Below are 16,486 nucleotides of genomic sequence, written 5' to 3'. Positions count from 1 at the left end.
ACTCACTGACCCATCCCAACTCTGCCATAGTATGTCCTGTCCTTTGACACAGAAGCCCCTGGGGAAGCTCAAGATTGGGTGTCAGGATCAGTCTCAGTTCTTGCCCTGCCTGATGAGATCAGCAATGCCACCGAGGGCACAGGATGTGATAATGTAGGCGTGATTGTTAATGTACAACCCACACGGCACTCTCAGGGCCCATGGATACCTCAGCTCGGGCGACACCTGATTCAGGGCCAACCCTGTCTTTTATGAGTGATGGACCTTGGGCCTTGCTGCCACAGCCAGGGCCTCTCCCCTCACGGCACTCTTTCCTAGTCGAGATGCACTGTGTCCTCGAACTATGAGCCGAAACGAAGTCCCCGTTTCTTCCTTAACTGTCTCTCTGACATTTTGTCAAGCAACAAGGCAGGTACTACATCCACGATGTCAGTCTCTTTCCCCAAACCAGCACTCTAGCCTAACCCTATTTCTTTCCACTATGAATTCATGGAAATGGCCTGTGAGTCAGAGCTGTGGTCAGGGCTTCCACAGCCTGGGTGACTTCCCAATTCCTCTCTGCCTGGCCTGTATCTAGAAAGAGACCCGAGGCACCACACAGCAAGATCTGAAGCCATTCTCAACCGCAGTTTTGGTGGCTTCAGCCATAACTCAGAAAGTCACTCTGCGTTTCTTTAGATGAGTCCTCAAACTCCAGCGGAGGGCAAAGTGTGTGCTATTCAGTGGCTCATGGGTGAAAAATTCCACGCAAGGCAACACGGGAGAAATCAGACCAAACCACCTACAACCCATCAGAGTAACCAAGAGTGAGATGATGTTGCTGTTTAAAGTCAGTTAACACGGGAGGAGCAAAATATCAGAGAGCACAGGAAAATGAACACAACATAGGACACGGGGAGCAAACGCAGAGGCAGAAAGCGTTAGACTCAGTCGACGGAAACAGGACCAAGAGAAACCCAACAATGGTGGGCAGCAGACATTGAGAAAGAGCTGGACTTTGGTTACAAATGAGAGATGCTGAATAAGAAAAAGGAGGCAGGAGGTGGAGGATAGGATAAAGGCCAAGCAAGTACAACAGGTGACCACACATGACAGAGAGCCACACAGTCCATGATCTTTACACAGGGGGAAAGACAAGGCCACAGCAGCTTTCTACCTGGCGGGGGGATGACCTGAAAATTGGGAGAAGGAAGTGGGGGATGAGCTGAAAGTGGGGAGAAGGAAGCAGGGCTGGAGTCCGGGAATCTCGGCCCTGAGTTAGTGAAGAGGATTCGTTCTGAGTCTTGGGAATGCCAAGACAGAGCGGCAGGAGAGCTTTCCAACCCCAGGCCCGGGCTTCCTGTTCAACACTGATGAGTGCTGCTCTATCCAATGCAGACTATGCCGTTTAGCCTGACAGATCATAGGGAACTGTGAACTACACGGCAATTATCTGCATATTGTGGAAAGCTTTAAAAAAAAAAGGCAGAAAGTAATGAATATGACAGTCATAAGCAGGGACTTGAAAATTGTAGATTTATATACAATCTTAGCAAATTTAATATTATTATGAATTACATCTAAATATCTGACACAATGTATTTATGTTGTTTGTGTTCATGTATGTCTACATACATGTGGGTATGAGTGTGTGTATACATACACACATGGAGGCTAAAGAACAGTCTCAGTGATCCTCATGCCCTCTACCTTGTGTTTGAGACAGGTTCCCCGACTGGCCTGTAATGTCACTAGGTAGCCAGGCTAGCTCCCAAGATCCTCTTGTGTCTGCCTCCCATCTTGTACTGCCAGGATTATGGGCTTGTGTTGCCATGGCCAGTCTCGAATGTGGGTTCTGGGAATCCAAACTCAAATCCTCATGCTCATTAGGCAAGCACTTTACTAACTGAGCCATCTTCCCAGCACCCCACAATGTACTTTTAATAATTAAGAAAATGGTCAGAATAACTAAGACTAGAAATACTGAGGACAGGTTATGCTGGAGAGAATGTGGAGTCAGGGGAACACTCCTCCACTGCTGGTAGGAGTGCAAACTTGTACCGCTGCTTTAGAATCAGTATGGAGGTTTCCCAGAAAATGAGGAATCAATCTACCTCAAGACCCAGTGATACTACTCTTGGGCATCTACCCTAAAGATGCACATTCATACCACAAGGAGGCCTGCTCAACAGTGTTCACAGCAGCATTATTCGTAACAGCCAGAATCTGGAAACAACCTAGATGCCCCTCGGCTGAGGAATAGACAAAGAAAATGTGGTAAATCTGCACAATGGAGAACTAATCAGCTGTAAAAAACAATGATATCATGAAATTTGAAGTCAAATGGATAGACCTAGAAAAAACCATCGTGAGTGAGATAACCCAGACCCAGAAAGACAAACATGGTATGTACTCACTCGTAAGTAGATAGGTGATATAAAGCAAAGCAGAGGATAACCACACTACAATCCACAGCTCCAGAGGATTGGGAGTGATGGGAGGAAGGGAGAAGGGTGAGAACAAAAAGAAGGGAGGAAGGAAGGGGAGTGGGAAAAATATATACCTCAATTAAAAACAATAAAAAAAGAAAAAAATTCAATATAAAAAGAAAATGTACAGCCATGTTCTTAAACCAAAGCCTTCATAGACCAATGCTGACATGCGCTAGAAAGCAAACGTAAAAAACTCACATGCCATTCTGTCAATCTAATATTGCTAATTACAGAATAAAATTAGCTTACAAATCATTCTGATGGTTTAGAATATTGCAATTAAAACTGAGTTATGTATAATCAAATTTCTAAATCCAGTTAACCTATTCTGAGCATGAGATTCTATATGCATACAGCTCAAAGGCCTCTCTCTCTCTCTCTCTCTCTCTCTCTCTCTCTCTCACACACACACACACACACACACACACACACCCCTTATATGTAAAACTAAACTCTAAAACATGGGGTGGGTGTGGCATTACGGGAACGAAGATCTGGAAAGATGGCTCAGTAATCAACACCACATACTACTACAGAGGACCAAGGCTTGGTTGTCAACACCCACAACCAACAACTCACAACTCCCTGTAAGTCTAATTCCAGGGCACCCAACGCCCACTGTGTATTAGAGAAGTGGCCAAATACATGGACAATCTGTTTAGTCTCATTTCTCCTGGTCTCTGCAGGCACTGCAGCCATACGACAAACCCACATGAAGACACAGTAAGATTTTAAGCTGGTAAATGGTGGTCCACGCCTTTAATCCTAGCACTTGGGAGGCAAAGGCAGGCAGGTCTCTGAGTTCGAGGCCAGCCCGGTCTACAAAGAGAGTGCTAGGACAGCTGGGGCTACTACACAGAGAAACCCTATCTCAAAAAACAGAACAAACAAATCATAAAAAAAAAAGATGTTGAAACTTTTTAGTCATTTAAATTAGAAATTACAGGAGTTTATGACAAAGACTTGGTGAGTCAAACGCTTGTCATCAATGCATGACCTGTGTTCAGCTCCCAGCTGTATGCTCAAGAGCTGAGTATGGACCTGTGATGGCAACACAACAGTGCCCAGCCATCCTCTCCGGAGATCACTGCCCAGCCAGCCTTGCCAAATCTGTTCATCCCAGGCCAGCGAGAGATCCCGTCTCAGAAAAATCAAGATGGATAGCACCGGACAGCGGCACACGCACACGCACACACACACACACACACACACACACACACACACACACGCTTCATACTGACCTCAACGGACAAGCGACAAAGTGACTGTGACCTAACAGGCACGTCTCTACAGACTTCAGTTTAGAATTGCTAAACTAGAAATGAGACTCAACAGATATCCATGTATCTGGTCATTTCCTCCAATACACAGTTTACTTAAGTTAAATTGAGAAAAACAGTGCCCATATTGAGTTGCTGAAAAACAGAAACTTCTTTTAAACAAACTCAGGCACAAGCTATACACACGTGTCCTCCTACAAGGAGGAGAAGGGCTGGGTCAAAGAACAAAATGTTTTACATTCCTTTCTCAGAATGTACAGGGAGTTTAAAGTCCACATGCCACTGACATCTGCCTTAGAATTTGGACAAAAGTTTATAACCAAGATAAAAACAAATCAGATCATAAACATCCCTAGGAGCCTCACCCTCTTTCTGCTCTGAACAGCGGTGTGCATTACTGCAAGGTCACGTGAGCAAAGACTGGAATGTCTACTGTATTTATGGCAAATAAATGACAGACCCTTTACAGGAGAATCAACACATGCGAGAATGCTGTTCAAAAGAACAACCCTTAGGGACTGGGGGCTTCACTCGATGAGTAAAAAAGTGTGACAGACAGGCATGAAGGCCTGAGTTCAACACGTAACATCCACGTGAAAAGCCAGAGGTGGCAGCATGCACCTGTGGTCTTTAAAGGCAGACAGACAGACAGATCCCCAGAGTAGACTGGTCAGCCAATCTAAGAGAACCAGAACACTCCAGTGAGAGACATCTACAGGAATCTCTGGCCTCTGTTTGTACCTATAACTGCACATGCAGGGGCTCACTATGTACATACAACACCACACACACACACACACACACACACACACACACACGCACACACACCATGGTTTAAAGTGAGAATGTGACTTCCCACTCCACCAGAGTCACTCAGGTAGACACTGACTTTTGCCCTCTGTCAGGAACACTCAGTTACACTGCTCTCTTGTTAGCAGCTGGGCGTGTAATCGCCTTGTCCACCTCAAAGCCAAGAAGGGATCCAAGGACTATTAATAGTTGGGAGCCTACAGACCTAAAGCGAATCTTACATGCAAAAGACCTTGAGTAACCTGTAAACACTGTTTTCACATAGGATCAATCCTAGCTTTGTATTTAACTTCTGGGAATAGGGCAAGAAGAAAAGGTTTTCCTCCAATCAGATGAAGTGTGACAAGCCAATAGAACCTCAAAAGTAAAAAGCACACAGAGGCCTCTACACAGTGACAATCCTTCTTGTCACTAAACTCAAATGCAATACCAAAATACCAAAATTATAAGCTTTGATAGTTTAAAAACAGCTCTTCTTTTAAAGCTTCCACTAATTGACTATTTAAACATTTGCAAGCTCCATTAATATCAACGAATTTAAAAAACAAAAATTCCAAATACACATATCCAGCTACAGTTTCAGTCCCAAGGAAAATGTTTGTATAGAAATCTGGCCGTGTTCAGTCTGTGGGCTCAGAGCCAACAACAACCTATGAAGGTTAAATTTGAGTAATAAGCAAATTTTCATAGTACAACTAACACTGTACAAACAATTCAAATCAGTTAATATTTACAGGATAATCAAGGTGTTTTGCACATAAGATTTACTTTCTGTCTCAAGGTTCCCAACCTAACAGTCATCGGATCTCTTCTTAGCTCTGAGGTGAACAGGGAGATTACCCTCCTGAACTCCACGACTCATGAGAAAGGCCTCTAAACCCACAAGCCTGTAAGCGATGAGACAGGGAGGGAAAGAGCAAGATAATGTGGACAGCAAGGTACCCCCAAGATTTTACCAGGTTTAGAAGCCCATAGGAATGTCAAAGTGACTTTAAAAAATAAAAAAATTAAAAAACCTCTCAGAGGGCCTATTAACAAAAAACAAAAACAAAAACAAAAAAAATCTACTACCTACCTTTCAGAGTCTACAAACATCTTCTGTAAAAGGTATGCCTTTGAAACATATCCTTAGCAAAGAAAATATTCACAAACTCCAACTTACCCTCTCTGCTGAACTGTCCAGGCAAACCTCCTCCAAGCGATCTTCAAGGCAGCAGCTGAAAGAGCATCGCTCATTCAGGGCTATGTCAAGTGACCTTTGGTTCAGGCACAGAGAGGGCGGGACTCTGCCTCGGTTTCGGTATTCCTCTATACTCAACAGAGTTTCTCCTTTGGACTCTCCCAAGTCTTAACGAAGACTTCCTCCTCTTCTTAATAAGGAAACAGCTACGAAGAAGAATATAGAGCGCTTGCCCAAGGTGTGGAGACTAACAAAACGGCAAGCAACAATGGGAAGCATTGATCAAGAACTCACTCTGCGTGCTGCACTAAAGCTAGACGTAGTTACTATGGACACTTCCCTACTGCAGAGACAGAGTCTAAGGAACTGAGGGTTACTGAGTAACCCAGGGGCAGCATGGTGGCAAGGTGAGCTAATGAAAAGGGCTTCGCACCAGAACCATGGGAAAATAAACGCAAACATAACAAAAATGTGTACAGGGCAGTTGGAGATTTGACTAAATGGGTAAGGGCACTTGCTGCTCTTGTAGAAGACCTGGATTGAGTTCCCACCATCAAAATCCTATGGCTCACAGTCACCTGGACCTCCAGGGCAAGTGACACCCTCTTCTGGGCTCCTAGGGCACTGCGCTCACAAGCACAAAGTCACATTCGTATGTGCGTATCTAAAAACACAATCTTTCCTTATGACAGAGAAAATCATCTAATGCCATGTCCAGGCTAGATCTAGTGGCCAAAGTGGTACACCCAGAGCAAACACTGTCAGCTGTGGCTGTGGGGAGCCACAGTCAGGCCATATAAGAACACTCAAGTCTGCATTCAAATCGGTAACACGTCTCCTGAAACACTTACTCAAATAAGTAAAACAATACAAGATTTCTGGCCTTATTTTCCATCCAAACGGTGCACAGCCTGCTCTACTGCACATAGAGGCCCTGGTGCCCTACAGGCTGGTGAGATGGCAAAACCAGTAAGTCCTTGCTGGGCAAGCACGAGGACTTTAGTTGAACCCCCAGAATCTACTTTGTAGAAGTCAGACAGGAGCTAGATGGATGGCTCAGAAGTTAAGAGCACTGGCTGTTCTTGCAGAGGAACCAAGTGTGGTTCCCAGCACCCACACGGTATCTCATAATCATTTGTAACCCCAGTTCCATGTGATCCAATACCCTCTTTTGGCCTCCGAGGGCACCAGGCATACATGCGGTACACATACATGCATTTGTGCAGGTAAAACACTATACTATACACATGAAGACAAATAAGTCAACGTTTTTGTTTGCTTAAAGCCCACTATGATCGTATACACCTCTAAGGCCAGCATAGGACAAGTGAGTCAGCTGCATCCTTGGGGTCCTAGGAGCCACCCTAGCCCGATTACCCAGGTCCAGACCTGTGATAGAGTCCACGTCAGAAAGCATGGTGAGTAGCAACTGAGGAACAACACCCAAGGTTGACCTATGGCTTACACACACACACACACACACACACACCTACACATATACAAAATACACAGAAAATAAAAAATAGTAAGCAAATAAATAAAAATATATAGATGGCATGTGGAATGTAAAGTTGGGATTAAGACAGTCCATAGAACAGGACCTATTTTGAGGTGCCGTGTTCACAGCTAAAATATGGGGAGAACACAGAACAAAGGTTCCTCACTGTCTTTGTCATGTTTCATGAGTGCTTGTCTCTAAGAAGTGGGGAAGACAGAGAAATGCTACATTCAACCTATACTATAAGTGTTTTGAAGTGTAAACCTCATCTATATGAGATGACAAAGATGGGAAGCTAAAATTCCCCATGCTAGAAATGGAGTCAATGACAAATGAATCCCTGGGCTGTCCCCCGAAGATCAAGTGTAAAACCATTTCAAAGTGACATAAATGACCATGCATATACGAGCAGAAAACCCAAACCAAAACAGTCAAAAAGCAAAAGTCCCTGGAGATAAGCATAAAATTTATAAAAATAAATAAACATTTTTAAATGAGAAAAGTGGTACACTGTGCTTGAGCACTGACAGATATACCCAGCAAACTAATATTCACCTGATTGTGTGATATGAAGATTCAACAAAAGAATAAATTACTAAAGATATGGGAGAAGAAAAAATATAAAGAATAGAAAACAGTGATGTACAAAAATCTGAAAAAGTCAGTTTATTTACAGAACAGAATTTGTCTGCATAAAGAACAGAACATTTTGCACACAAAGCCCCGAGTTTTACCAGGTTTGTGTGACATAAAATTGTATTTCTGCACATAGAACTTTCAAAACAACCACCAAAGCCACAGTTGAGCTGTGTGGACGAGCTGCTGCCTTCTCTGCTTTCCCTCCACCAGCCCCCAGCTCTTGTCCACTCTGCTCTCCGTTGCCTCATTCCCAGAATCTGTGGTTCAGCCCAAGGCCAGTGTGCTGCACCATTCTGAGAAGCCTCTAAGGTTCCTATTTAGGAAAGGACTTATTCCCCCGAAGCTACATGCTGTCTGCACACCACCTGCAGGAGGCACACAGCTTGCAGCTCTTAGCTAACAGCCTTGGCTTGTAGCCGCCTCACCCAGCATCGTGTCCTCTTCCCCTTCCCAGTGACGGCTTGTCAGCCATGGAGGGAGGTTGTCATATGGAATATGAAAGCATGGTCTCTTCTCCTGAATGTGGACAGTGGCAAAGAACCATCCCGGCTTTGTAGTCCAGTGGGATCAGATCTGACTGTCACTACACAGTAGTCCAGTTGCCCCCTCACCCCGGTAACATTTCCTTCCTTCCTTTCCACGGGATTGATCCCTAGGGCCCTTCTGGATAAACTTCCCATACATTCACGTCTATCTTAAAGTCTGTCCTGGGGAACACAAACCACAACAGAAGGGCTGTAAGGACAAATAACTCACATGCAGAGAGAAAGAACCTTTAGAGTCTTGAAAGTAATGTGGAGAATAACAGAAAGCACTAACATGGTTTCTTTGGTGAGAACAATTTTAAAAGCAGTGTAACAGAGGGCCTCCGAAATGAACGGTGTACTTGGGATGCTCAGCAGAACCAAAAACATCCCAAGCCAACATCTTAGAGCATGAACACACTTAAGATCGGAAGGAGATCTGAGATGTTACCCCAATTCCAACCAGTCACTTTCAAAATGTCTCACCGGCCCTTCAGTCTGTCAAATGCCAAACAGAAACGGGACTGCAAGTTAACTGGCTCAGAGGTTAAGAGTGTTGCTCTTGTAGAGGACCTGAGTACAGTGCCCAGAACCCACATCAGGCAGCTGAACCCAGCACCTTCTTCTCGTCTTCACAGGACCTTACCCACAAACACATCTACAAAGACATTCAGAAAAATACACATAAAAATAATATTTAAAGACATGTTTTCAACTCTAAATAGGCAGATTTTTAATAATGACTTAGAATCAACCCACTGGCGTTAAAGTGATAAAACGCTGGTCCACTTTCTGCCTCTGAGTCAGCAGGAAGTAGTGAGTGATGTTTTAGTGATGGCGGATGACAGTGGTATATAGCTGTCCTTGTCATGAATACTAATAAAACACAGAGGCAGAGACCATTGGTAACCACACCTTTGTGTACTCAGAAGGCTAACAAAGGCAAACAAACAAAGCTCACGGTATTTCTTGACTCCCTTATCTTTCTTATAAACAAGACTGCTTACCGAAAGACATCATATGCAATATTACTTACTTGGGAATGTCACAGGTTTGGTTACTGAAGGTTTCTTTTCCATCTAGAAAGTATTGGAAGCTGAATACACATACCTTTACTGGTAACCATGCCTACCTCCTCCTCTGCAACTGTATTGTAGAGGCACACAGATGACTACTGTATGACACAGCAACTGAAACCATCACATCAAAATGACTGGAGGCCAGTTACAAGTGATGTTAAGACAATCAAGCAGACATAACTGGATATCAACATGTAGAAGAATGAAAAAAGACCCATATCTATCACCATGCACAAAACTCAAGTCCAAATGGATCAAAGACCTCAACATAAAGCCAGCCACACTGAACCTCAGATAAGAGAAAGTGAGAAATACACTTGAACGCATTAGCACAGGAGACCACTTTCTAAATATAATCCCAGCAGCACAGTCACTGAGAGAAACAATAAATGGGACCTCCTGAACTGAAAAGCTTCTGTAAAGCAAGGGACATGGTCAACAAGACAAAACGGCAGCCTACAGAATGGGAAAAGATCTTCACCAACTCCACATGAGACAGAGGTCTGATCTCCAAAATATACAAAGAACTCAAGAAACTGGTCATCAAAAGAACACATAATCCAATAAAAAAAATGGAGTACAGCTCTAACCAGAGAACTCTCAACAGAGAAATCTAAAATGACTGAAAGACACTTAAGGAAATGCCCATCATCCTTAGCCATCAGAGAAATGCAAAGCAAAACAACTCTGAGATTCCATCTTATACCTGTAAGAATGGCCAAGATCAAAAACCCTGATGACAACTTATGCTGGAGAGGATGTGGGGTAAAAGGAATACTTCTGCATTGTTGGTGGGAATGTAAACACACAGAAAGACAGATAGCATATGTACTCACTTATAAGTGACTTTTAGACATAAAGCAAAGAAAAACCAGCCTACAATTCACAATCCCAGAGAACCTAGACAACAATGAGGACCCTAAGAGAGACATACATGGAGCTAATCTACATGGGAAGTAGAAAAAGACAAGATCTCCTAAGTAAATTGGGAGCATGGGGACCATGGGAGAGGGTAGAAAGGGAGGGGGAAGGAAGGGAGGAGAGTGAAGAAAAATATATAGCTCAATAAAAACAATAAAAAGGAAAGAGAATTTAAGGAATGATGATACTTCAAAAAGACATAGGCTCAAATGAAAAATCCAGGACCAGGTATTTAGGAAACCTCCCCACAAGCTGCTAGTGAGGATGCCCCAGGCACATCCTCAAAGCAATACATTCTACTCTCACCGCTCTCGGTTGCCCGCCAGCATGCCCTGGTAAGACCCAATTACTGCAGACAGCACACATTTTGGTCAAGGACATGGAGGTACCACGCCGGTCCTGACAAGGGAGCGCCCGTCCTGGTGACCAGCTTTCACAGTGGCAGGAGTGGTGCCGGCTGGTGGGGAGGGGAGATCACCAACCTGCTTCCCACTGTGAGCCCTGCAGGCTGTAGTAATGATTTAGGTGGAAGGAGAGCTCACAGATGCAACAGTGGCCTGCCACAATTTTATCGTCAACTGGGAAACATTGTTTTAAATGGTGTAAACATTCCTCTACATCATCTTTCTTCCATAAACCAAAAGTATGGTATACCTTAGTATTTACAGGTTCTTTTTCTAAATGAATCAAGAGCATAGAGACACTTTTGAAGTAATCAGAGAACAGCTACACCAGGGAGTTTCACAGCTGTCCCGAATGTTTTCTGTTACCTAGTTCACATTTAATTCAATGCAATTTAACTTAATGTAACAAGTCCTTTTAAAGAAAAAAAAATAAACCTTAGAATTCATAAAAATTAAAAAAAAAAAAGACAGCCCAGCAGAATGGCTGGACAATGGCTACACACTGCCTGTCAGCAGGACAAGCACAGCCCCCCTTTTCCCTCCTGGGGGTCTGGTTCGAGTTAACCACTGTCTCTCACTACCTCTTCCCTCACATTCACTAGCTGCTGTGTCTTCTCTAACCTTAGGAGCCTGTGGTGTTGGGGGGGGAGGGCGAGGGGAGTGCTGGCTGCCCAGTCTGACCGCCTTAGTTTGAATCCCCACAATTTACATGGTAGAAAGAAAACTGACTCCTGAGGATGCCCTGAGTGGCATTCGCATGCCATGATGCACAAGCCTCCACACACATGCACACACGCATGCACACATAGAGAATAAAGCAGAGTTAAGAAAACAAATTTCTAATTCTCATCCCACATTAAAACCTCTTTGGATAGCACTAAGAAACTGAGGCACTAATAAAATGAGAGAATAAAGAGGTTTCCAGGAGAAAGTCTCACCATATACTTGCCAGCTTTCAATGTCACCCAAACGACCTAATTCACCTTAGGTAGCTGACCAATAAATCAAATGCCACTTATCTGAAGATAAATGGATACCCAATGCAAGTTACAATAGAAGAGAATCATCTCTAGGTAGGAATATACTACAGACATGAAAAAGGACAAACACATATGGTATATAAATAAGAAGAACCAAGATGTTCATATAAAAAGAATAGACAAGTCACAATGGCTTTGGAGTTAGTGTTTAATTGGAGAACCTGAATTAAAGGTTTCTGGTTATATTTACATACATTAATATATAGACTCCTGGAGGAAAACTGTAATTCAGCAATCCACACATTATTCAGAAGAGTGAAATCATAATTAAATCTTTGTCTACAGAAAGCATGAGACTGATAAGTTACAAAGACACTGAAGAAGTTGAACTGCAAAGTCACATGACCGTACGTAAGTGAACACGATGGTAATTTCGCCTCTGCAGGGAAACTAAAGTTAGTTGAGGACTTCAAACCCACCTTCAACCTTAGAGTCACAGTACATGCCCAACAAGCTAAGAGACCTCGTGGAGCAATTTCAACCGAACTCAACAACTCTTTAAGTGGTGAAAATGAAGGAGAAACCTTGCTCCCACCTGCACGGTGGCTACAGCAGGTCAGAAAGTAGAGGCTCAGCACCAGCAAGGCCACACTTATGTCAGCGTTCTGCAGCCTTGGGGAAACGGGGATGCCCTCTACAAGCTCCCACTCCTCTCCTGCAATACGATACTGGTTGGTAAGCCTTACTGAGTGCTAACACTCTAAGATGTTTTCTCAATTCAATTTTGAAAAGAGAAAATCTGCTACATTAGATTTTGTGATAAATGCAATAATAGTTGGCAATTTCACTCTTCTCAACAAACTGTAGTTTTGCAAGGGAAAAAAAAAACGAAATAACCAAATCCTCTGAAAGCCAAAGGGTGAAGGAGGAAAACGCATAAGGAGGATATGTATAAATTCACCTCAGAAATGGTCAAATAACCCTTTTCACAGACCCTCCCATTTCAGCTGAGAATTTCCCTTTAAACAGCCTCTGATGAAACAGGCCGCATACAAAGGACTTCTGAGAGAGGAGGAAAATGAAAGCTTCGGGGACACAGTATCACAGTTTCCCTGCCCATTTCCTTTCATGTTCCTCAGCTCACTGGACACAGAGGATGGCCGTGTCCCCGCAGCTGGCTCAGGGAATGCACATCAAAAGAACCACAGATCTCCCCATGTTAAATCACATGTTTAACACGATCACTTTAAATGCATCCTTTCAGCAAAATGCTAAAGGTGTTTAAACAATGATAGATGTTCCGACTCTGGCCCATCAAAATCGAAGTGCTCTGAGGCCCTGACCAGATTCTGGGGAGCGAAAGCTTCTACACAGATTAGCAAAGCTGCGGTATTTTTACCTCAATGCTCATCCAGTCAGAAAGGTGTTACATTAGCTGCACAGTGAGCGCTAACCTCTTCTGTCTGTAATCATGTGCTTGATAGCACTGGAAGGGAAGCAGGAGAGGAAGAGAGAGAGGCCGGGTAGTGAATAGAAAAGGGATCTGTGCGTGCTGGTGGGGTTAGGAGAGAGAGAGAGAGAGACAGAGAGAGAACGAGAGAGAGAGAGAGAGAGAGAGAGAGAGAGAGAGAGAGAGAATGAGGGGAGGAGAGAGAGAGAGAGAGAGAGAGAGAGAGAGAGAGAGAGAGAGAATGAGGGGAGGAGGAGGAGGAGGAGGAGGAGGAGGAGGAGGAAGAGGAAGAAGAAGAAGAAGAAGAAGAAGAAGAAGAAGAAGAAGAAGAAGAAGAAGAAGAAGAAGAAGAAGAAGAAGAAGAAACACGCAAAACGCCCAAGCTTAATTTCAAACCACAAACCAATTGAAGCACTGCAAAATATCGTTATGTGGATATACTCTGCACATGGTCTTGAAAAATTAAGCCAGGTAATGTTGCAATAAATAAAGTAAAACACCTGCTTTCAGAGTAATAATCCAGATACAGTTGTGTCAATAGTTGCTGGGACAATACAACTCAAGCCATCCTTTGAAAATAAACCCTGTCATTAGATCTGCACATCAAATGGTCCTTGAAGCTTGTGTGTTACTAATAAATAGGGAGTCAGAGAAGGTTTAAATCAGAGAAGCCAAGTTGGCAGCCCAACAAGACTGTCACCCAAAAGAAGACAGAACACAGGAGGGTTGAAAGTGGCAGGACTTCTCCAGAGGCTACCCCACCACATTTGCTCAGGCAGCAGAATGTTGGCTGGAAGTTAATACGGCAAAGACTTCCCTGAAATCAAAATATTAAATATTGCTTTCAAGTTTATTTGGGGGAGATCAAATGGTGACTCTTCCACCCAACTGCCGATCTTGGTTAGCTTGCAGACCCAAGACCTTATGGGAAGCCTTGTGTTTTGGATGTTGAGTGTTGATGTGTTCATGTGTGTGCATGTTTGAGAAGTCTATGGGTCAATGTCAGATGTCCTCAGTCCTTCCACATTGTTTTTAAAGACAGGGTGGGGGGAGCAGATAAAAAAGACAGTGGGGCTGTATTTTATCTCTTACTATGTTTGAGTAGTCTATTGACGTAACAGAAATGTTTTATAACTCAAAATCAAAATCTTGACCATGAATTAGTCTGTCAATCCTCAAATTTAGGAACTTAGAGAATTTGATGTCAATAGTCAATCTTTTATAGTAATTTTTAAATGTCATCAAAATGTGTCTTTTCATTGATGTTACCATGTTTCAAATGCAAAATTTGGAGATTTAAAGATTAGGTTAAGAAAAAACAAGTTTGCTTTTCTGAAAATGAATAAGCTCTGTCAGAGTTGCTGTGTCTTTAAATACTAATAGAGGCATTGATCCAAACAGCAATAGTTCTATTTTAAACTGCGGCTGCCCGCCGCTACGGTGTAAGTACTTATTAAATGGCCACTGTGGATTTTTCAGAAGGCCTTTCTTTGGTTCCATGTGCACTTATGGAACACCCACACAACTCTCTTGGCAACACTGCACTGTGCAAGGTGATGTGCTCAGAGACGGAGTATGAGAGAGAGAGTATGGAAAGAAAGCAGACTGCTTCCTTCTTAAAAACCTACCAACCTTCTACGTTCTTTTCTCCAAAGGCTTAAAAAATAACATAAGCGCATGAAAATAATCTCTCTCCAGTTCATTTTCAGTCACTTTGACTCATGACAATGAAGTAAGACTCACCATCCACAGAGGACCACTAGTAACTCAGTACTCCCGTGGGAAATGCTCTTTTTAAAAGGACTTTGTTCACGGTGAGGCAAATATTAGTCTCTGTTCCAGTAGGTGAGTGCTGTCCTCGGATCCATGCCAGTAAATGAACGAAGGTGGCAGCTCTCCTCTGCTGGGCAGTTAAGACCATTTCTGTTCTGTGGAGACTTTCAGGAACCCCACAGCACTGCTGAAAATCACAGAGGGATCAAAAGAAGATGTGCAAGCCGGGTGGTGGTGGCCCTGCCTTTATCCCAGCACTAGGAGGCAGAGACAGGCAGATCTCTGTGAGTTCAAGGCCAGCCTGGTCTACCGAGTGAGTTCCAAAGAAACCCTGCCTCGAATAAAAAGGAAAAACAAAAAGATGTGCATATGTGGGCACACATCTTGGAGTATACATAGCACTTTCCTTTTCATTATTTGTGTGTGTGTGTGTACGTGCATGCGTGTGTATGTCAAGGCATTGCGTTGCTAATCAGCTCTTCACCACTGAGCTATATCTCCATCCCCACATTTCAATTATTCATAACACTCATATATTTGGCCTTATACAAAATTACAAAGTAGGGTTGCTATGTGATGGCCTTTAGTCACGTAGCAATTCATACATTGTTCAGCCCTGACTTTGCTCATTAGATGTGTAATCACAACGGCCCTGATTCATCGCTTTCCAAGACAAGAGATGGGCGAGGAAACACACAGCTCCCTTAGTTAAGGTGGATTTATTGTATATTTATTTCATAGGCATCCTAAGCATTTGCTGAGATTGTCTGTCCTATGAGTAGGGTGACTGCTGTAGTAACAAGTGTGGGATGGCCCTTTAGGCTAACCAAAAACATAAACAAAAAGATAGAGAGATACACACAAACAGCACGGGAACACTGGGCAGCGTAAAGAGTCAATGAAGCACCAGTCTAATGAAACTGTATTTATATGTAAAGCTGGAGAAATGGTCCAGTGTGCTTTCTTCTCTTCCAGGAGATCCAAGTTCACCTCAGCACCCACACCCAGCAGCTCACAACCACCTATGCTCCAGCTCCCTTACACCTCCAAGGCCATGTACAAATGTGGGGCCCACGTGTGCATGCACACACACACACACACACACACTCACATATACACATATACACGCCTACAAATAAAACATAAGGATAAAATCTTCAAACAAAGAAAGGTGAAGAAACTGACACTTAGCATTGTGATAAATGACATCAGTCACAGCACTTTGGAGGCTGAGGCTGAAAAAGACCCAGAAATTTGGAGTCATCCAAGGGGCTACCTAGCGAGAGCCTGCCTCAAAGAAGGAGGAGAAAGAGAGGGTGAGGAGGAGACAGCAGAAGTGCCTTTAGCACAATGGTTACTGAGAACTGGTCATGAAACCAAAGTGGACAGTCAAGTTGGCCTTAAGGAAGCCAACCGTCTCCTCCTGTAAGCTTAGGAAGACACTGTAGGGAGTCAATATCTGATTATTTCCCAATAG

At 43.4% G+C, this 16,486-nt stretch overlaps 1 protein-coding gene and 1 long non-coding RNA gene across 5 annotated transcripts in view; both read right to left on the bottom strand.

Annotated features, from left to right (window-relative positions):
- Positions 1–16,486, bottom strand: part of Eps8 (EGFR pathway substrate 8, signaling adaptor) — a 180,711-nt gene that overhangs the window by 92,986 nt on the left and 71,239 nt on the right. For 2 of the 4 annotated variants that reach the window (XM_050135196.1, XM_050135195.1), the window contains one exon: positions 5,724–5,778. The exons of the other annotated variants lie outside the window; for them this stretch is intronic. The gene's annotated coding sequence lies outside the window, so the exon portion shown is untranslated. The remainder of the gene's footprint in view (positions 1–5,723; positions 5,779–16,486) is intronic. 4 annotated transcript variants of the gene reach the window in all.
- The window catches only part of LOC126497291 (uncharacterized), a 421,870-nt gene that overhangs the window by 356,759 nt on the left and 48,625 nt on the right, over positions 1–16,486 (bottom strand). The gene's annotated exons all lie outside the window — the stretch shown is intronic.

This window comes from Alexandromys fortis, unplaced genomic scaffold, assembly GCF_014885135.2.
Source record: "Alexandromys fortis isolate MF-2015 unplaced genomic scaffold, M_Fortis_MF-2015_v1.1 scaffold_21, whole genome shotgun sequence".
NCBI lineage: Eukaryota > Metazoa > Chordata > Mammalia > Rodentia > Cricetidae > Alexandromys > Alexandromys fortis.
Note: the sequence above shows the minus strand (reverse complement) of the source record. Positions and strands in the feature narration are given on the sequence as shown.